At 44.5% G+C, this 23,047-nt stretch overlaps 1 protein-coding gene across 1 annotated transcript in view; it reads left to right on the top strand.

The window, feature by feature from the left end:
• Nucleotides 1-23,047, top strand: part of LOC147688648 (uncharacterized) — a 68,351-nt gene that overhangs the window by 24,999 nt on the left and 20,305 nt on the right. The window lies entirely within an intron of this gene.

The following is a 23,047-nucleotide window of genomic DNA, read 5'->3' as shown; positions in this document are numbered from 1 at the left end:
TGAATGTGGCATCATCATATTCATCTTATGCCAGAGAGGTCACGATTTTAGTGAAACGGGGAACACCCTTCAGACTTACTCATACAGAATCGGACGATCTGGGCCAGTTCACACTTATACAGGGGAACCTTTGTGGCACGACCCTTACAATTATCACAACATACGGCCCCAACGTCGATGACCCAGAAAATTAGTGTGGACTGGAGAGTAAACTATTTGCCCTTCAGCCAGAAGTGGTACTCTGGTGGGGGGTGGGGGGGAGCCCTGAATACATATCTGGACCCTGACAGTTATCAAAGTGCAACTAATCTCCTGCTGGGTAAACAGGCCGCACAAGTAGTACATGATTTTATGCACACCCATCAGCTCATTGACATCTGGAGTACACAAAATCCTACGACCCATGAGGGCACCCACATCTCTTCTGTACATAAATCGTGGTCCAGATTAGACTACTGGTTCATCTCGGGATCGGCTGCTACCTGGGTGAAGAGGGTGATGCACTTGCCTCGCTCTCTCGGATCACTCCCCTGTGGTAATGGATGTGGGCATTCCTACACAACATTCTCAGCCTTTTCAGTGGCGTCTCCAGCCGAAATTGCTGCTGGATCCAGTCTTTAGGGAATGGGTTAGGCATGCCATTGAGTTATTTTTTCTTGAAAATGTGGGGGAGGCAGGCACACTGTAGGAGGCGTTTAAGGCCATGATTAGGGGGACATGTATTGGGCTGCAGGCAGGTGTGCTTAAAGGTCTGCGCTCCCGGATGCATATGTTGGAGAAATCCTTAACAAAGTTAGAAAAAGAGTATGCTGTCACTCACAAACTGGAGACCCTGGCTAAAATGAGGGGATTGGTCACAGAATATAATGAAACTGCAGACCAAGAAATTAGGCAATTGTCCAGGCGCTGGGTAGCAAGGGCATATTGGGAGGGTGGATGCCCAAGTCGTACTCTGGCGGTAAAGACCAGGACTCCGCGGGTGCAGGAGTACATGACAGAGCGCCAGGATGGCACGAAATGCCATAGCACACCTGAAATTCGTAATCACTTTATGGATTACTATTCCGAACTGTATGGTGCGGTAAGTAAGCATCGGGCAAAGAGGTGCACACATTGTTGGAGGAAATAGCACTGGCCTGGCTATCCCCGACGCAAAGAAAGTACCTGATGCAACCATTCACAATTGAGGAGGCGAAGGAGGCAATACAGGCGCTTCCCACTGGTAAGGCAGCAGGCAGCGACGGCCAGCCTAGTGAGTTTTATAAAGCATATGCAGACTTGCTGGATCCTTTCCTTCACAACATGTATAGCGAAGCTTATGAGGATAAAATACTTCCTCCAACGTTACGTGAGGTGCTAATTATTACTTTACTGAAACCTGGCAAACACCCTGATCGCTGCGAATCGTATAATCTGCTCTCACTATTGAATGTAGACTCGCTCCACCATTCATAATTTACGCATCTTATTCCCCTCCACCCAGAGCATTATTTCTAGAGCTATTTGAATTATAGATTTGCATTTCCTCCCAAACTGATTGTTGATATAAGCTTTCTCAATCAGATTGTCCACCCTGATTAATAGGATTGAACTTTTGACCTGGGGAGAAGATGTTCTCTACATCTCAATTCAGACTATTTTGACTCTTGATATAACCATAGACCCTGAGCCATCAGAGCCCATAGAACTGCAACCCCAATCGTACCTCTGGCATTTGTAGTCAAGACCATTGGATTTGGGTAAGCCTGGGGGTCCAATGATATAGGACCAGAGACTCTGTCCAATAGTTTATTTGAGTTTGAATATAAGGGGTTCACTGGAATCCTTCAAGATTGGGAACTGATGTTCAAGAATATGAAGAATCTCCTGCCCCGGGTGAAACTTTGCCCAAGAGATGATGTGCACGGTTGCTGCCTGCAAGAAAAGAGTAAAGACATTTCCTCTGTTCTTGCTTATGTATAGAGATACACGGAATTTTCGCAAAAAGAGTAATAATCACCATAGCTCCTTTTGATTCAAAGGCATTCTCTCACTGAAGCATCCTGCTGCCTCAGTGTAGGAAGCGGGCTTTCTATATTGTGTGCTAAAATGAAGCCCACTATGCAGAGAGCACAGTGGGTCCCCAACTGGTTTACAGAGGCTGAAGTAGATTAATTATAAAGCCCTCTTTCGTGGTAGTGTGTGCGAGCAGTTCGGCTTATCAAATGGTAGTACTAAGCATTTGTTGTACTCACAGAGGCAATAAATGACACATGCACTCAAAGAATAAATCCGAGACTGTTAGAACCGGGGGCACCAATTCTGACACAGTCGCTTGGCGCGAGGCAGGAAGGCACCTGAAGGCAATGTGTAAAGCAGTGGTGCAGCACACACTCACACTGACTCAAGAATACGCACGCAATAAAGAGACACCACACCAGGCTGGTTGATTAAACAAGATTCTTTATCTACTTTTAGTTCAGGTAGGTAACGCTAGGTTTTCATAACATTAGGTCCATGCAGGTAACACTTCTTAGGTACTAGGCTAATGTAGGCAACACCTCTTAGGCATCAATTCAATAAAGATAACCATTCTGATATTCAGGGACATCATAAGCAACATTTCCTTTAGGTAGGGTCATCAACCTTCGTGGGCATGAATGCAACATCAGTAACATTTCTTAGGCATGGGGATCATATAGGCAACAGACACAACATTTCCCAGATTCACATTCACTAAAGTCAACATTTCCTATGCAGGTGTGTTCTAGGAATAACAGTCCCTATGCACAGGTTACTTCAGGGCATTCTTCTGAGGCAGTGTGAACACAAATGAGCAACACCTCCAACCCACCAGGCTCTTACTTAGGGTGGGCGTGCAGACTCCTTCAAGCCCAGTTCCTCATTAATCAGGGCAGTTCTGCACTTACTGTAGGCCCAGTTCACAGCAGCTCCACGAGGGGGTTAAACAGGGCCTTCGCTGTCCGTCTTAAGTCTCTCAGAGTGAGGGGTGGTCACGGGGCTGCCATTCCGATCTAGTTAGGCTCCTCGGCAGCCCCGCTATTAACACTGGAATTGCCTCCCTCCCGGGGTGTTACCTGGAGGCTTTGTTCGCTCTGAGGGCTGTACAGGCACTGCTGGACACCAGCGGCTCCCACGCTCCCCGCCCCCCTCCAGGACTCCACGCTACTTCCGACCCGACCTGGGGAGGTAGGGGGCTCCCGCTCTTCTCGGAGCCCCCTCTCTGAGGCCTAGACTGGCTCTGGGCCTTCCGGTTCTTTCCCCGGCCTGGGAGCCAATCAGAGCGCGGCTCTCGGGGGCACAGCGGCAGCAGCCATTGGGGGCGCGGCCTGTGATGCTGCCAGCACCCCGGTTGCCCCGCAACGCTCCGGGCACTCCCAAGGCTTAGCTCAGCCTACACAGCACCCGCAGCAGCCCTCCCTTCTCTTCGGGGGCCACGGCGGTGCAAAGGACTGCACGCTCTTCTTCTTGGGCGGCCTCAGGTTACTTCTTCTCCTGCCACGCCGGGCAGCGGCGGTGATTTTCGGCAGATAGCGCTCTTACAGACACATCGCTGGATCACAGGTACCTGGGCTACGGCGATGATCGGGGCATGCAGTGCTTGGAAATCCCAGCACCGTGGCAGGGCACAGCCACAGTACACCAGGTGGGGGACAGATGCGGGCACTATAGCGCAGTTTGGCCACAGCGCTTTGGAAAAGGGGCAGCTTTAGCAGTATAGCGCTCCTAGACACAGCGCTTGATGAGAAGGCCCCAGCAGGTCCTGAGCTCACCCCGTAGCAGCGCCAGCAGGCAGCAGCAGCTTCTTAAATATAGCTCTTAGGAAGTCCAGCGCCTACGCGGGGGGGGGGGTTCCCCAGCGCTTCCCAGTCTCCGCACTGGAAGTGGATGGCAGGTCTTTAGTGGCAGTCTCTTGGGGGGGCAGGGTAGGGGGTTGAGTTGGCAGGCACAAGAGGTAGGATGGTTCCCTGCAGCACACTGGAATTGGTCTCCTGGGTTTCCCCCTCACTGGGCAAGGTCAGCAGGCTGGCAGAGTCCCTCAGCTATCTTGGGTACAGCAGGGCCTAAGCTCAGTCAGTCTCAGTAGTGTAGGTTCCTCCCTAGGCCCAACTGCCTATACTCCAGCAGAGGTTCCCCCGGGTCCAGTGGTGCCCCAACTAATTAGTCCTCAGTAATTCCCTCCTTTCCTCTTATACCCCTAGGTCAGGTGACCCTCCTGAAAGGCGGCAATGCATATCTCCTCCCTGGGCTGGAAGGTTCCAGGACCTTCTACATGTCTGTCTATGGGACAAAAAGGCGGGACGGCAAAGATACAGTAGCAGTATGTCCCAGTCTGCTCCTAACTACTGGTGAGTGCATGTACAATGCCACTCCGCAGTAGCAGGGGCCTGTGGCAGCCGTGTTATTAGGAGAGAGCACCTGCACCTCAGCACTGTTCGGCAGTGGTAAGGCGCCCAGAGGCCTAGGTCCCACAAAAAGATGGTGGCAAAAAAGAGGCGAAAAGGGAAATAAGACCACCCTAGGGCTGACCGGTCTAACAGAGACCAATTTAGAAATATAGCACGTCTATTTATATATATTTCTAACTCAAGAACTTCTTTTCAAGGTAAGTATAGTTTTCAATAAAAGTATGAACAGTTAAGTAAAGCGGTTAAACCTGTGCACATTTACGCACAATGCAATCCTATGAGAGGAAAAGTTAAAGATGCATAAAGGTAGGTACAGTCTGTTTCAGGGGTTCACCTTCGGGGATCAGAGTAGTAGTGGGCCAAGGTTCAAAATACTACAAACAGTTCTTCGGGAACCTCCTGGCTTCTACCGGGAGCAGGATGATTATGAGGCTGGTACCTAGCGCTACGGAGAAGGGGGCGGGGAGGCACCAGAAAGGCTGCACAGGGGAACTTGCAGACAAGTCCTAAGACTCCCAAACTGGGGAGGAGGGTGCAAGGGGTTTTGGAGCACAGGTGCACAGGCTTTTTTCGTCTGAACCTGGGCTGGAGGGCTCTGGGGCAGAGAGGTTCAGAAAGGTGGGCTAGGTGTGCAAATATGCAACTTGCGGTCAGGGAAAAACCGCTGGTAAGGGCACAATCAAAGCAGCTGGGCCACTCTCGAAGTGGGTCTCCGTGATGCTGACGTCCCACGACTGCTGCTTGGTCCTGCTGCAGTGAAGGTCCAGGCCGGACACTCTGGTCGGTGTTTGGTGCAGAGCGTCCTGTACCCTGAGGGATAGGGCTGCAAGGCTCCGGTTGGTCCTGGTGTCTTCACACTCGGTGGGGAGACAGATCCGACCTTCCCGGACACAAGTACCTTCCCCTGGTCATCTGCGGCATTGGTCGGGTCGGGGAGCTGCAAGGTTTTGGACCGGACTGTGCTTGTCGGTGCCTGCGGATTGCAGGGGAGTAGCACCTTTACTCCCAGGGAGACTGTTGGTGTTTGTTGACGTGCTGGCAGGCTACCAAAGTGTTTGGTAGTTCTCCAGCTTGCAGGACGAGTCACTCTGTTGCGATTGTTGAGTGGGGGGCTGAGGGGGGCAAGGCTTTGTGTCAAAGTCCAAAGCTGCTGCAGTTCTCACCAGCCAGTGACCCCTCTTTGTCCTTTTTCTGTTGATTCGTCAAATCTGGGTTCTTGGGTACAGGGATGCCACCTAAATACTCAATTTAGGAACGTTATGGAGAGCGCCGGGTAGAAGCCAATGGGCTATCTACGTTTAGGCTGTCTACACCCTCTATGTGACCACTTTCTGTGGGAAGTGAGCATAAACCTGACCCTAGAAGGCCAATTCTTGCCAAAACAACATGGAGGAATGTGAAAAGTGGGGTCAACATCAGCTGGCCTGCCCTAGGGGTGGTGCTGGCTGAATGTGGGCACACCTCCTAATTTAAAAATGTTCCCATCTGTCGTGCTGCCAAAATGTGGGGTCTGGGCTGGGGGGCAGATGTCTCCACTATCTGGAGAAGATCGGAGTTGCATAACAAATGTAGCAGGGCCTTTGAAGCTTCCCTCCCTGGAATATCTATCTTGGTTGGAGGAGCTGTGAACTCCCCCGCCCAGAGCAGGCTTTGTTCCTGTCCTCCGAGAGAGAAGGATCTCCACTCAGGAGGACAGAAATCTGTCTATGGTGGCTGGCTGGTCTAGACCAGTCAGTCAGATCACTAGTATTTGGTAGGTTTTCAAGGGGCACATCTAAGGTGCCTTCTGTGTGAATGTATTAATACATCTAGCACTGGCATCAGCGTGGGTTTATTAAGACAAGGTGTTTGGTACCAAACAACCTGGGATACAGTGAATCTATCATGTAGCTGGGGAACTCATAATGACGACTGTCTGGCCCATGCACTCGTTATGGCTTCCCTGTACACTGGTAATATCTAAGGATGAACATAGATATCAATATGACATATCCACTCTAACAGATGCCCTCACATGGGTATAGTGCACCCTGCCTTAGGGCTGTAAGGGCTACCATAGGGGTGACTTACTTATACCCCATGTAGTCCTGACAGGCACCACAATCAGGGATGTGTTCAATGTTGATTCTTAAGTTTTGTCTGCACCAAGACATGCAGACTGCAATGGCAGTTTGCATGATCTTGATGAAAGGTCCCTTAGGGTGGCACAATCTGTGCTACAGCCCTTAGGGACCCTCTTTAGGTCCAATGTCCTAGGTACCAGGGGCATCACTTCCCAGGGACTTACAAGGGATCCCAAATGGTTGCAAAAGCAAGCACAGCCGAAAGATTGTCATTCACTGTGCTGTGTAAAGCACACATACATCCTCCTCTGTGATTTTAGGCACTGAGTAGCATGTCACATGAATCTACTAATTTTATCTAAGATAAAAGGCTGAGTAAACCGCTCAGGGTTCAACCTGCTGACTATAGGGAACAAACTTAGATCTCTGCAGTTCATGCAGAACCCCAGAGAACTACCAACTGGGAATTCCATCATCACTGGCAATGGGCCCATGCTACGGCTGCAGCGCCTGCCCCTGCCAGGGCACAAGTCCTAAAAAAAGAAGTGGGGGGACTAACCTAGTTCACCAGTATGCAAGTGGCATTGCAGTGCATGACTTCACGTGACATCACATCGCTGACATGTTATGTTATCAGGAATTTCTATTGCGCACGTACACCGAGTGGTTTCATGGCGCTGGCTCTAGGGAGTGTCAGAACAAAGACTGAGTTACTCATGAGCCTGCCGAAACAACCATGTCTTGAGCAATTTTCTAAATCTCAGGAGGTTGTTGCAAGACTGAATCTCTAATGGCACCTGCCTGCACGTTGTTGTGGATCGAAAGCAGATAACCACATGCAGGCGCTGCTGAAAGTGTCCCGGTGTTTGGAAATTACACCGGGACAAATTTAGCATCTTTTTCAGTGGGGCCCAACTTCTTGGCAGGGTGGACTGCGTCCGCCCAGTGAAAATAGTGGGTGGACACCGTCCTCCAGCTCGTACCCCCGACTCGTGCCCTGGCCTCTGCCTTACAGTGTACTACTGAAGGAATACATACATACATACATACATGCATGCATGCTAAAATAAGTCATCAATTCACTTATTATTAAACTTTAAAAAATTTACCATAGTCCCTTTCCAGCACACAAACCATTGGGTAGATCCAGGGGGCAGATTTGCTATTGTCACAGGTACTCTTTATGGTGACCATGTCACCATAGATAGTATTTATGTTCCCCCTCCAGTAGGGGCGACCTTTGTTGGCAGGATTTCCAGGATTTGGGGGGAACTGCGAGGGCCTAACCCTCCTGGGTGGGGACTGGAATGACACCATGGGTCCAGTAGATAGACCGCGCAGTACGGACCGCCACCCGCCAGTGGGTCCTTCTAAACTGAATTTTGTTGGCGTCCACTTTAGGCTGGGAAGAAATCTGGCATGAATATCACCCCACAGAACGCAGCTACACATTTATGTCTGCAGTACATGATTCACAGTCCCGATTAGATCACTTCTTTACATCTCGCATATTTATCCATAGGTTTTCACAAGTCCCTCACCTCTCCAGAGGGCTCTCGGATCACTCCCCGATTACTCTTAAATTCCATACTTGTTCGCCGGAGACCCCCCTTTAGGTGGCGGATGTCCCCGTGGCATCTTCGAAACCCGGACTATCAAGACATGCTACATGCGCAAATATCCGAATGTCTAGACATTAATGTTGCTTCTGCCCCGTCTCAGGGCATCCTATGGGAGACCCCAAAGTTCACCATTCGTGAAGCAGAAATGAGCTATTGCAGCAAAGAGAAACATGTGCGACAAGAACAAATGGCAGACCTAGAGTCATACCAGGCGTCCCTGGCGATGCAACTGACCTGGGACCCCAGCCCCTCTCTCCAGTGCAACTTGTTACAAGTGCAACAAACTATACAGAAATATTTAATGGGTGAAGCCAAAGAGATTTGGGAGACATCGGATCTACCAATGGGGTGATAAGTCGAGTAAAATGCTCCACAGGCTATGCCAGGTAGACAAATCCCCCACTGCGGTCCCTACCATACGTGATGCTGAGGGGATCTTATGCTTATTGCCGGAACGGGTGGCTCGGGAATTTGCACGGCATTTCTCCTCACTATACGAGCGTCGCAAGCAGCTCTCCGAGGCCCAAAAGGCAGAATTCCTTATAGATATCCCTCCTCGAAGACTCACGGACCACATGCAAGACCAACTAGAGGCCCTTATTATAATAGACGAGCTGAGCGGGGCCTTGCATGCTCTACGCCCAGGGTGGGTACCCGGACCCAATGGATTCCCTATGGAGTTCCTGAGGCCGAATATACACATATTCGGCCCCCACTTGCCGACAGCCATACATGATGCCCAAGAACGAAGTATATTACGTCAGGACTGGCGTCATGAGGAGATGGTCTTATTCCTTAAACTAGGTCGCCCTCTGGAGGATCCTTCGTCATACCGCCTTCTCTCTCTCATCAACTTTGAGCCTAAACTATTAGGGAAGGTCCCGGCTGATCGCCTACGGACACGTGTGTCGGACTTAATTCACCCGGACCAATCAGGCTTTATGGTTCATTGGGCTACTCACCATAACAACAATGAGTACATAATGCAATAGCGATGGCCCCAACGTTGGGACGCCCGGAAGCTATACTATTAGCTGACATAGACAAAGCATTCGATTCGCTCAGCTGGGTTTATCTATTCAAATTACCTGATGCTGTAAATTTTTGCCCTCGCTTTATAGCATATGTCCGTTCTCTCTACACTAACTTAACGGCATCTGTTTGTATAGCCGGCCATCACTCAGACCCCTTCTCAATTCACAGGAGCACGAGACCGGTTTGCACCCTATCCCCGCTGTTGTTTGTACTAGCAGTGGAACCTTTGGCGGCATGGGTTCGGACCGACCCTGTGCTCCATGGATTTCAATGGTCCCAGTCACGATCAGACCACATCGCACTGTACGAGGATGACAACCTTTTCTTTATGACTGACTTGTGGTTTTCGGGGCCCCATATCTTAGAAATCCTAAGAGTGTTTTAGGGAAACTACTGGTCTGCACACCAACCCTGCTAAATCTGTGCTTATCCCAGTATGCGGCAACCAGGTGCGGGGCACCTAGGCGACACAGCTGTCGCACGCGACTGGAGATTTTAAATATTTGGGCATCTTCGTGTCTCCATGCCCTAAGATCTCATGGGCAAATAATATCAACCCACTACTTACGATGCTGCAATCCTGGTTCGCACAAGTAAATGCCATACGCAATACATTTCTCTGGAACGGAGGGGCGATCAGGATAGCGCTACACACCTTTTGCACAGTCCACGTATTGTGTGGGTATTGCGGCAGAAGATATCTATGCATACTATGTGGCCTCTCATATATTGATGATAATCTAATGGTGGTACTACTCCCCAACTGAACCGGCGTTTGAGCTAGAACACGCAGCAATGGAGGGGGCTGCCCTTCACAGAAAGAGAGAGTTCTCCCAGTTAATTTTAGGTCCAGAGGGGGGAGACAAAGACAAGCAAAAAATATGAAATACCTCTATAGGGACCTATATTACTTTAACATTGAATAAATCCAAGCTATTTTTATAACAGGATGCCAAAGAGGAAAGTGGAAACTTCAAAGTATTATCAAAACATTATATTTTGAGACATTTGTGCAGCTGTACATATCATTTCATCATATATCATGCTCAACAAATTCATGACTGTTACACAAGTATTTTCAAAAAAATCTATAAAGTGCAAATGCAAAACAGTAAAGCATGAGAACAAATGTGCCCTCTAATAACATGTAATCCTAACATTCATACATACATGCTCGCATACCAATCATACCTTTTCTTTTCTTAAAAAACATACCTAACAACATAAACACATAGACTAGATCTCACAAGACATAGAAAAATGACAACCCGAAGGTGTACTTGATGGAATACAGTAAGAACTAAGATGGAACAGTTCTGTCAATTAACTTTTTGGTCTAGATGGGGTTGACCAGTTCATACGTGTGCATAAATTAAAACGGACAACAGGAGGGTAGTTGCAAAAAGGAAGAAATTCTAACAAATATATTAAAAAATTGTATATCACTTTTAATTGGTATTACAAGTTAAAATCGACAAGATTACACAGAAAATTAAATCCATATGACACTTAAACACATTTCTATTTCATACTAAAATCATCACATAAAAAAGAAAATTTCTTAAACAACAACAAAGTGTATAATCATTGAAATTTTTTTTTAAAGAAAAGGTGGCAATTAGGATAGTAAAGTCGGAGGGCAAGATGGCCGCTGTAGCGCTGTAGGTGCAAGTCGCATCTAGACCCCCTCTCCGATCCATGGAGGACCCAGGAACCTGACCGGCTTCGAAGATAGCATGTTACCGAGGTTATGCTGGCAGAAGCTGGAGGGGAAAAGCGGCATTCTTCACATTCTAAAAAAGAGTCTACTGCAATTGAAATCGTTGTTTGGGGAGCTTCGGAAGACTGTTCTTCCTAAAATGGCAAACCGGACAAAGGACAAACAGGCAGCACTCTCAAATCTTGGCCCAGCTAAAGAGATAGGCCAAAAGGATCCAGGGAAGACTGGCACAATCCCGAAAACCAAGATGCCCCAACCCAACAAACGCTCAATACCCACGATTTCGATGGCCACCAAGGCTCAGCAACGTAAAATTGAGAAAAACGAAAGAGCCGCCGAGAAAGATAGGGACAAAGCGTCTAACCCGAGTGATGACACTCGCAACAACGGACTCGGCAATCAAGCATGTCATTTCAGTCAAGCGGGAAAACCCGCTACGGAGAAAAAGAAGGGCGATCTCACCTTCCGTCAGCCCTCAGTGATCGAGATTTTTAACTGCAAGGCACCCTCGGCGGCTCCATCTGAGGTCACAGCGGCAGTCCTGAGCACAGAGAAACCCTCAGCAAGCGGCTCTGGAGGCAGCGTCCTCGTGGACGCAAGCAAAGGCGTTACCAGGCAACCACAGACGGAACGTGCGGAGCTCACGCTTTCCGCGGAGCAAACTGCAACTGAGTCAGTCACCAACGGAGGGAAGGCTGAGCGCTTGATCGAGGAGAAAGAGGTGAGAGCGGTAAAAGAGGTTAAAGTAAATGAACCTTTAATTACAGACCCTTTGCTAGAGGCACTACAGGAGGTGGAGGCAGGATTATTAACAGACCAAGAGAAAAATCGGAATAAGGTACACAGTAACTCTGATACATTAAACAGTATACTACAAGGACAAAAGGACCAGCTTGCTACTGGCTATACAGAGGGCGCAGAGAGTGCGGAGAGCGCAGAGGCAGCTGAGGGGGACAGGGAATTCTTCTCAGTCCCTGAAGAGTCAGATTCCACTATAACTAGTAGTGAAGAAGAGAGAGAAACAGGAGACTCGTGCTCTAGCACTGAAAATACAGGGGGCTCCAAAGAGAAAGGTACTCAAAAAAAACGCAGGCTGACTAGTAGGAGAACAGGCTCCCCCACAACACTACATAAGAGCTCTCATAAAAAACTGATTTGGGACTACTCCGCTACTTCGAACCTCTATAACGAGGATGGGCAAGACCCTCAGAATGAGGATGGGAAACTAGACCTAATATTTGCAACGCTAAAACAAATTCAAATGGAAGCTAGAGCAGAGAGTAGAAGAGCCAGGCATGACACTAAAAAAATTCAAGCCTCTATTAGGAGAATAAACAAAAAATGCGAGGAAGTGGGTGAAAGAGTTACCGAAGTGGAAGAAAGGACTGGCAGGATTGAGGAGGAAGTGACGGACTGGCAGGCAAGCAGAGAAGAGCATTCAAAGTTGATGGAGGACCTGCAATGGAAGGTGGAGGATTTGGAGAATCGCCAGAGGCGAAATAACGCATGTCTTCTTGGAATAGAGGAAGGGGCAGAGGGGCAAGACCCCAGAGGCTTTGTGATTAAGTTGTTAAAAGGTGCCTTTCCGGAGACCCCATGGCAATGGGAACAAGAGGTGCAAAGAGCACACAGGTTTCCGCTTACGACAAAGGGGAAAAAAAGAGGGGATGGTTCACTTCCAAGAGCGATGCTAGTGTTCTTCGGGAATTTTCTGGCGAGACAAGAGTTGATGGATAAAGCCAGACTTGACTCTAAAAAGACGGTGGATGGAATAACATTCTTTGCAAGACCGGACTTTTGCCACGTCACAGTGGAAAGGAGGTGGAGACTCAGGCAAATGATTGCGGCATTTCAGAGTCAAGGCGCTGAAGCCTATTTGATGTTCCCGGCAAAACTAAAAGTTATTGTTGGGGGCAGAGTCAGAATGTTCTTCTCAGAGATCAAGGCTGGAGAATACCTAGAAGAATTAAAAGAGATGAAGGAAAAAGGTGGTGCTAGAAGATAGTATCAAGCAGATATATGAGAATAGGGTGGGGCAGACGGGTAAAAAGGTAAAAAAAGAAAAGAAAAGAAGAGGAAAAGGAGTTGGGGAGAAAACAGTAATGTTCAGCAAAAAGGGTAATTTGGAAAACCGTATAAACACTAGGGAGAATAGGAGTTTTTCAGGGATTGGATGTTCTTTTTTTCGCTTGGATAGGGGAGGAGAGGGGGGCGACGCTACAACGCACAGTGGACACGCATAGGTCAGCACTGACCTATTTGCCTGTCACAGGGGGGGGGAGGGAGCAGCAGGGGAGGGGGGGTTCAGAAGGGGTGGGTGGTGGGGGGACACGGTTTGTCGGTGGAGTAAAAATACAGTACAGATTGGTAAAAGTCATTATAATCATTATGTCAAGAGGGAAAATTGGAAGTAATGGGAGTGGAAAGCTGGAAAAAGGAAGGGGGGGAAAAAACATGTTAGATGGAAACTAAGATAATTACGTTGAATATATGTGGTCTAAATAACAGAGAAAAAAGACAAAAACTGGGGGCACTACTGCGATTCTGGAAAATTGACATTGTTTGCATGCAAGAAACGCACATAGCCGTTAATGAGATGTATTTGTTGGAGCAAATGGGGTATGATGTTCTAGCCTATACAGGCCAGCAAGAAAGATGTAGGGGGGTTGCAGTGCTGGCAAGGAAAGGCTACACAATAGTCAAAAGGAAAAAAGAGGATAGCGAAGGGAGGTGGGTGATGATTGAGTTGGAAACAAATGCATTTCGATTTACAATTATCTTAGTGTACGGCTCAAATGAGGATGAGCCGGATGTTTTTGAATTTGTGGACAGAGAACTAGCACTATGGCCAGAGCCTGTGATATGCTGTGGAGATTTTAACATCAATGGTTCGAATGGTTTGTTCGAGAAGCATGGGGGGAGCTACACGGGAAGGAAGAAAAAGGTATATAGATCAGTACAAAATCTTGCTAGCCATAATGCATTAAGCGATATGTGGGCGGAAAAAAATCCAATGGGTTCAGGCAGCACATTTTACTCCGCACCACATAAGTCGATAGCTAGATTGGATTATTTTCTTATATCTAGCTCTCTTGTTGGTATTTCCAGTATAGATCGATTCCCCAGGATAGTGTCAGATCACAACCCCCTGGTTTTAAGTATACAAACCACTCATGTCAAAGAGAGAATAAATTCTACCTGGACGTTTGAAAGAGGGTTGCTAAAGGAGGAGGATTACATTATAAGTATGAAAGCATGGATAATGAATTTCTGGGACATTAATAGATACTCTACGTCGGCAGATGTAGTATGGGATAGCTTCAAGGCAGGTATAAGGGGGGAGACACTAAGCTACACAATTGCAAGAAATAGAAGGGAGAAGGAGAAAACGGAAGAAGAGATTAGAATACTAGCGACAATAGAAGAGGCTTTGGTAGATGCAATAAGTAAGAGGGAACCTTTCGAATCAATATTACTTGAATTGGAAACTCAAAAAGCAGAAACAGGTGTCTCGCTAGCACAGAAGCTAGCTAGGAATTATTTAGCAAAAAAAGAGTTGTGTTATGAATTCAATGAAAGAGTCGGACACCTCCTGGCAATAAGAACAAGACAAACGCTGGCTGCAGGGGAGATAAAGGAGGTCAGGGATAGTACTGGGGTAATCGTGAATAAGGTTCAGGAGGTACAGGAGGTATTCAGGAGGTACTATGAGGTTTTATACGAGAAAGACGTAAATACGAGGAAGCTTGAGGAAGAAAGTATGGCCTATTTAACTCCAAGACCACAGACAGAGTTTAGTATAGAGGAGAGGGACAAATTGGACGAGGTGTTAACTTTCCAGGAGATTGGGGATGCAGTTTCTGATCTTCCAGCAGGCAAAGCAGCAGGACAGGATCAGATACCTGTTGAGTTCTATAAAACTTTCTGGGACGTCCTAGGAATAGATTTGTGGGCGATATGTTGTTTGGCACAGGGTGGTAGGATTGTCCCAAAGTCATGGTCTGGAGCAGACATCATTGTGATATTAAAAAAGGACAAACCTCCAACAGAACCAGGGTCATATAGACCAATCACTCTACTCAATGCTGATGTGAAGATATACGCCAAGGCCCTTGCTAATAGACTGAGTAAGGTTATTGAGAAAGTGGTGTCCCCGGAACAACATGGGTTCCTACCTGGTAAAGGGACTACCCAACATACCAGACAAATGATCACTGTCCTGGATGCAGCAGAGACCTTGGGAGACCCTGTCGCAGCAATCTTTTTAGATGCCGAGAAGGCCTTCGACAGGGTCTCCTGGGCTTACTTATGGAAAGCGATGGAGTGGGCAGGAATAGGTAAAGGATTTATGGATGCAATCCAGGCTCTATACAGACAACCTACAGCTAGGATAAGAATAAACAAATCCTTCTCAAAAACGGTACAGATTGGGAGGGGGACAAGACAGGGGTGCCCAGCTTCTCCGTTGTTATTTGCCATCTATTTAGACCCCTATCTGAGAAGGTTAACAGCGAATTGTAGGATCAGACCTGTTACATTGCATGGGGAAGATTATAAATTATTTGCCTATGCAGATGATGTAGCGATTGTCACTCCAGAGCCAGCGCAAGCACTGACCGAAATTGAAGACGAGGCAAGGAAATTTGGTATGTTCTCGGGATACTCAATAAATAGAGGGAAAACACAGATAGTGCAGAATAATTATTCCACCTTTAGTGATAGTAGAGTAGTGCAGGAAGCAACATACTTGGGTGTTAAGGTGACGGCCGACTTAGGGAAACTGGTGGAAATAAACATGGGGCCATTATTAGGGAAAGTTAGGAGAAATTTGGAGAGGGTTAATAATTTACATTTGACTTTAATGGGGCGTATTAACTTTATCAAAATGGTCACATTCCCCAAATTCCTATATTTCTTCAGGGCGATCCCTTTATTGTTTGATGGGATATGGTTTAATAAAATAGAAGCAACATTGAACGGGTTAATATGGGCACAAGGAAAGACACGAAGAGCATACAGATTTCTGACACTATCACGGGAAAAGGGAGGTTGGGGAGCACCAGATTTCAGATTTTTTTATTGGGCTGCAGTACTGCAGTACTCTAAAGCGCTATTAGGTGGTGGCTCTTCTCACGAGGAAGGGATATGTATAGAGAATGCTTATAAAGCGTTATTAGGGGAAAGGGCTGAGAATGCCCTGGTTAATACAGTAGAGTTTACCTATTTCAAACATACTAGATTTAAGACCTTGGAGGCAGTATATAAAATTTGGAGGGTTATTATGAAGAGAGTAGGGTTAGGCAGATTTAATAGATACCTGAGGCTATACCTAAATGCCGATTTGCCAATAGAAATTTTTTGGGATAACACAATGAAAGCTTGGAATGATAAAGGGGTCAAGAAATTAGGAGACTTGATGGATGGGGAAGGGGTTTTTTTGTTATTCCAAGATATTCAACATAGATTTAAAATACCCGGAAATAATTTTTTTAAATATCTACAAATAAGAAGTTACTTCCACCTAAAACAGGGAGGGCCAGTAGGTATGTCAAGTTGTAGGATTATGGAATATTTAGGGAGTGGCTTAAGGGGCTCAATCAGACAATTGTATATAGAACTACAGGAGTATAAAACCGATGACAGGGAGAAATTTAGTAATAAATGGGTTGAGCAAGTTGGGGCTCACCCGGAATCTTTGCAAGCCTCCTTAGACTTTGGGAGAACCATACTTTGTTCTGCTACACTGCAAACACAACATTATAAGACCATCTTTTCGCTATACCATACACCAGCTAGAATAGCACAATGGGGGGGTAACACTGGTATAACTTGTCCACGTTGCGACTCATCAAATGCTAATATTACGCACATGTTCTGTCAGTGCCCTCAGTTATGCACCTTAAAAATTGCAATAGAGGAGTTTCTTGAGAAATCTTTAAGATTAAAGGTGAAACTTACAGACGAGCTGATAATATTAGGAATTAGTATAGGCGATAACAATAACTATCCCGAATTTGTATTTTTGGCCACAGCAGTTTACAGACTAATTATTGCGAAAGCCTGGAAAGATAAATCGGCACCACTATTTCATATCTGGATGGCAAGGTTACTGCATATATATAATTTGGAGAAAGCCATTTATGATAGGAAAGGCAAAAGGGCAAGAATATTGGGGGGGAAGATATGGCGACCTATAGAAGAGTGGAAGAATAGCAATACATGAATTGTTTTTTCTCAAGGATCACGTTAGGTTACGATCTATTTTGTTGTATTTCTTTAAATCTCGCTTTACTTTCCTGGCTTTGATTGTATGATAATATATATGACTGTATAATTGTGAGAAAATTCTGTACTGTATATATTGTAATAAAAAAAAATAAAAAAAAGGTGGCAATTAGTATTCGACGCGCGTTTCGGCGTTCAAAGAAACGCCTTCTTCAGGAGCCACAAAGTATACCTAAAAAGACACATAATGACAAAAACATAAAAGATGTATTCATTAAATTTATCATCTGTTTATATATGTACAATAAATCTATATATCCTAAAAAACGATTTCTTCCATACACAGACATTTTATTGCAAGAAACCCTCCCTACATGTTTATAGCAATGTATCATTTGCAAAACAAGTTACAAAACTAATTTACATGTATCTGAGCAGTTGTAGTAACTCCCTACTACATTAAGGGGAAACTGGGAAACCAAGTGTTAACTCAAAGTTATGAACACCTCACCATTTTCAGTTACTGGTAGCTTAATCCTTCACTGATGTCCTATCCTGTCTTTGAAACTAGTAACTGGAGAGCCAAGGGTATGGCTATTAGCATGAAAGGCCTGCACAATCATGAGTGGGGGACAAAAACCCTATGTCAATCTTTTTAGCAGGTGTTAAGCAAATTGAAACCCCAAAGAGGCTATCATGGCCTATGATTAATACAGCATAGAATTTCAAAGATAACATTTAATGCTATCTAGTATAATAACTTAGAGCAACTAGATAATCAAACCAAGTTAGGGTATGGCACACATGAATATCTATAAGTCGTATATTCAGGCTTACCTCTACGTAATTAAAAGTTAAGGCCGAATGCAGATTATTCTGGATTGTCTGTTGCAACGGCTTTTCAGTGAATACAGTTACTGGGTATAGTTTTCTCAAGGCTTCTCACTTTCCCTTGAAGTTCTAAATGGTGTCAGAAAACTACAAATGACCATTCATGATATTTAAATATGTATGAATTTAAGCTCCTCATTATTTGTTGAAAAACTATTTTCTTAGCTTCTTACCGTAGTTAAGTATGGATATTACTCCTTTCTTGAATACCGTATGTATTAAAATATCATTGTACGATCACACTTTATATTTCCAGGTTCTTTATAACACGTTACTGAGAAAAAATAAAGAAGGACAGGTTTAATTTATCGAGTTGTGAAAAACGCAAAACTTTAGAGAAAATAAACTAAAGGGTGCTTTAAAGCCTATGCTGTTAGCTTTCACTGTATTTCACGGATTGCTGCATATGGAAACTAGTAGCGTCTCTGAGACACTGTGGGGGACGATACGCTTTTAACAGCCAAGTTAGCAAGAATGCTATCAGGCCTGTATTGCTCGCTTTCACTATGTTACGGTTAAAAACTAATGGCGTCTCAGAGACTCTAAGAGGGACGATAAGCCTATAACGAACAAATCTGCGAGAATGTTTAAAGGCATGAATTTCTCGCGCTCACCTTGATCAGATCGCTGCGTTAAAAAACTGCTGGCGTCTCGGAGCCGTTTGACAAAAGTTCTGAGCTAATCGTCTCTTCTTGGAGATTTATTGCTCATCGGTTTATCTTTCTGGGCTCTCCTTTAAATGAAACTAGCCATAATAGACGAAATAAACAGATATACAGGCTGTTGTTAGTTAAGTGTATACGGAGATGTATACAGCGCTACTCAAGAAGTCAAACACGGTTCTCCGGAGTCTTTAGCCGATTCTTACCGTGTGAACACGAACGCTGTGTGCGATAGCTGCTGGCGTCACTGTGGGACCGTTGTAAAGGTGTATCACCTGCGACGGCTAAAGGCCGTGTTTAAATATGCAGCAACACGTGATGCTAAGTGTCCTATAGGGATCAACCATACATTGCAGAGTGGGAGGGCACCCATTCCGTCATCCTAAATGTATAGATCTTTCCGAGGAAATACACGTTCCTAGTAACATGAAAGCAAAACAGACAGACAGGGGGGCAAGTAATAATGCCTGCATGATTAAACTGTTATATTTTTCTTAAAGAGAGTCTTTCGATTTTGAAAACACCCTATAACGAGAGATTATTCTTACTTTCTTACTTTTTTACTCTTTAATCAAAGTGTACATATTGCGAATGTATTCTAATTTATAATATAACCGCTTATATACACAATGAAACCTGAAATTAGTGCCAGCCGGCATGTATACTATGGAAGTTAGTAACTCAGACTATCGCATTCTCCCATGGAATTTCGCTGTTTAAACCCTTATTAAAGGTATTAAAGACGAAAATCCAGAAAACTTCTTTTTTCTTTCTGATGGCACAGCCGCCTTTACTGTCTGCAATCCGTATTCTTTCTAGAATACGCCAACTGAAATCTTCCGGTTTATGCTGATTTTCAAGGAAGTGCTTGACTAGTGGTGCTGTTGTTTTACCTGTTCTAATTGCCGATCTGTGCTCTGTGAGACGCACTTGTATAGACCTGCTCGTTTCGCCTACATAGCCAAGGCCGCAGGCACATTTGATGAAATAAACTACATTTGCAGTTTTACAATTCCACATGTCTCTTGCTTTGGAGACAAAGCCATTGTGTGTAAATTCTTCTCCCTCGATGATATTATTACAAGATTTACACGAGGAGCACTTTACCGTTCCTCGTACAGGTAAGTTGTTTATCAAGGATCTCTGAACAGGGCCAGATACACCATCAGTTTTCTTAAATCTGGAATGGACAATTCTATCCTTTAGATTTCTGTTCCTTCTATGCGCAAAAAGTGGCTTCAAAAGCACATCTTTTGAGGTGGGGTTGCAGTTGAGAATATGCCAATTGGCATTAATAATTTGTCTTACGCGCTCATTCAGTGTAGAGTGAGTGGTCACGCAAACAAGTTGATCCTTAGTAGGGGCTTGTTTAGGTTTCAGGTTTGTGAGCGCGTAAGACAAATTATTAATGCCAATTGGCATATTCTCAACTGCAACCCCACCTCAAAAGATGTGCTTTTGAAGCCACTTTTTGCGCATAGAAGGAACAGAAATCTAAAGGATAGAATTGTCCATTCCAGATTTAAGAAAACTGATGGTGTATCTGGCCCTGTTCAGAGATCCTTGATAAACAACTTACCTGTACGAGGAACGGTAAAGTGCTCCTCGTGTAAATCTTGTAATAATATCATCGAGGGAGAAGAATTTACACACAATGGCTTTGTCTCCAAAGCAAGAGACATGTGGAATTGTAAAATTGCAAATGTAGTTTATTTCATCAAATGTGCCTGCGGCCTTGGCTATGTAGGCGAAACGAGCAGGTCTATACAAGTGCGTCTCACAGAGCACAGATCGGCAATTAGAACAGGTAAAACAACAGCACCACTAGTCAAGCACTTCCTTGAAAATCAGCATAAGCCGGAAGATTTCAGTTGGCGTATTCTAGAAAGAATACGGATTGCAGACAGTAAAGGCGGCTGTGCCATCAGAAAGAAAAAATAAGTTTTCTGGATTTTCGTCTTTAATACCTTTAATAAGGGTTTAAACAGCGAAATTCCATGGGAGAATGCGATAGTCTGAGTTACTAACTTCCATAGTATACATGCCGGCTGGCACTAATTTCAGGTTTCATTGTGTATATAAGCGGTTATATTATAAATTAGAATACATTCGCAATATGTACACTTTGATTAAAGAGTAAAAAAGTAAGAAAGTAAGAATAATCTCTCGTTATAGGGTGTTTTCAAAATCGAAAGACTCTCTTTAAGAAAAATATAACAGTTTAATCATGCAGGCATTATTACTTGCCCCCCTGTCTGTCTGTTTTGCTTTCATGTTACTAGGAACGTGTATTTCCGCGGAAAGATCTATACATTTAGGATGACGGAATGGGTGCCCTCCCACTCTGCAATTTATGGTTGATCCCTATAGGACACTTAGCATCACGTGTCGCCGCATATTTAAACACGGCCTTTAGCCGTCGCAGGTGATACACCTTTACAACGGTCCCACAGTGACGCCAGCAGCTATCGCACACAGCGTTCGTGTTCACACGGTAAGAATCGGCTAAAGACTCCGGAGAACCGTGTTTGACTTCTTGAGTAGCGCTGTATACATCTCCGTATACACTTAACTAACAACAGCCTGTATATCTGTTTATTTCTTCTATTATGGCTAGTTTCATTTAGAGGAGAGCCCAGAAAGATAAACCGATGAGCAATAAATCTCCAAGAAGAGACGATTAGCTCAGAACTTTTGTCAAACGGCTCCGAGACGCCAGCAGTTTTTTAACGCAGCGATCTGATCATGGTGAGCGCGAGCAATTCATGCCTTTAAACATTCTCGCAGATTTGTTCGTTATAGGCTTATCGTCCCTCTTAGAGTCTCTGAGACGGCATTAGTTTTTAACCGTAACATAGTGAAAGCGAGCAATACAGGCCTGATAGCATTCTTGCTAACTTGGCTGTTAAAAACGTATCGTCCCCCACAGTGTCTCAGAGACGCTACTAGTTTCCATATGCAGCAATCCGTGAAATACAGTGAAAGCTAACAGCATAGGCTTTAAAGCACCCTTTAGTTTATTTTCTCTAAAGTTTTGCGTTTTTCACAACTCGATAAATTAAACCTGTCCTTCTTTATTTTTTCTCAGTAACGTGTTATAAAGAACCTGGAAATATAAAGTGTGATCGTACAATGATATTTTAATACATACGGTATTCAAGAAAGGAGTAATATCCATACTTAACTACGGTAAGAAGCTAAGAAAATAGTTTTTCAACAAATAATGAGGAGCTTAAATTCATACATATTTAAATATCATGAATGGTCATTTGTAGTTTTCTGACACCATTTAGAACTTCAAGGGAAAGTGAGAAGCCTTGAGAAAACTATACCCAGTAACTGTATTCACTGAAAAGCCGTTGCAACAGACAATCCAGAATAATCTTCATTCTGCCTTAACTTTTAATTACGTAGAGGTAAGCCTGAATATACGACTTATAGATATTCATGTGTGCCATACCCTAACTTGGTTTGATTATCTAGTTGCTCTAAGTTATTATACTAGAGAGCATTAAATGTTATCTTTGAAATTCTATGCTGTATTAATCATAGGCCATGATAGCCTCTTTGGGGTTTCAATTTGCTTAACACCTGCTAAAAAGATTGACATAGGGTTTTTGTCCCCCACTCATGATTGTGCAGGCCTTTCATGCTAATAGCCATACCCTTGGCTCTCCAGTTACTAGTTTCAAAGACAGGATAGGACATCAGTGAAGGATTAAGCTACCAGTAACTGAAAATGGTGAGGTGTTCATAACTTTGAGTTAACTCTTGGTTTCCCAGTTTCCCCTTAATGTAGTAGGGAGTTACTACAACTGCTCAGATACATGTAAATTAGTTGTGTAACTTGTTTTGCAAATGATACATTGCTATAAACATGTAGGGAGGGTTTCTTGCAATAAAATATCTGTGTATGGAAGAAATCGTTTTTTAGGATATATAGATTTATTGTACATATATAAATAGATGATAAATTTAATGAATACATATTTTATGTTTTTGTCATTATGTGTCTTTTTAGGTATACTTTGTGTCTCCTGAAGAAGGCGTTTCTTTGAACGCCGAAACGCGCGGCGAATACTAATTGCCACCTTTTTCTTTAAAAATTTCTTTAAATGATTATACACTTTGTTGTTGTTTAAGAAATTTTCTTTTTTATGTGATGATTTTAGTATGAAATAGAAATGTGTTTAAGTGTCATGGATTTAATTTTCTGTGTAATCTTGTCGATTTTAACTTGTAATACCAATTAAAAGTGATATACAATTTTTTAATATATTTGTTAGAATTTCTTCCTTTTTGCAACTACCCTCCTGTTGTCCGTTTTAGTTTATGCACACGTTTGGTTTTTCCCTGAAGTACGAATTATCATTTCTAATCAGGGGGTCCTTGTTACTTACATTATAAGTTGACCAGTTCA

Source organism: Lissotriton vulgaris, chromosome 10 (genome assembly GCF_964263255.1).
Source record: "Lissotriton vulgaris chromosome 10, aLisVul1.2, whole genome shotgun sequence".
NCBI lineage: Eukaryota > Metazoa > Chordata > Amphibia > Caudata > Salamandridae > Lissotriton > Lissotriton vulgaris.
The sequence above is the reverse complement of the archived record's forward strand: the minus strand, read 5'-3'. Positions and strand labels throughout refer to the sequence as shown.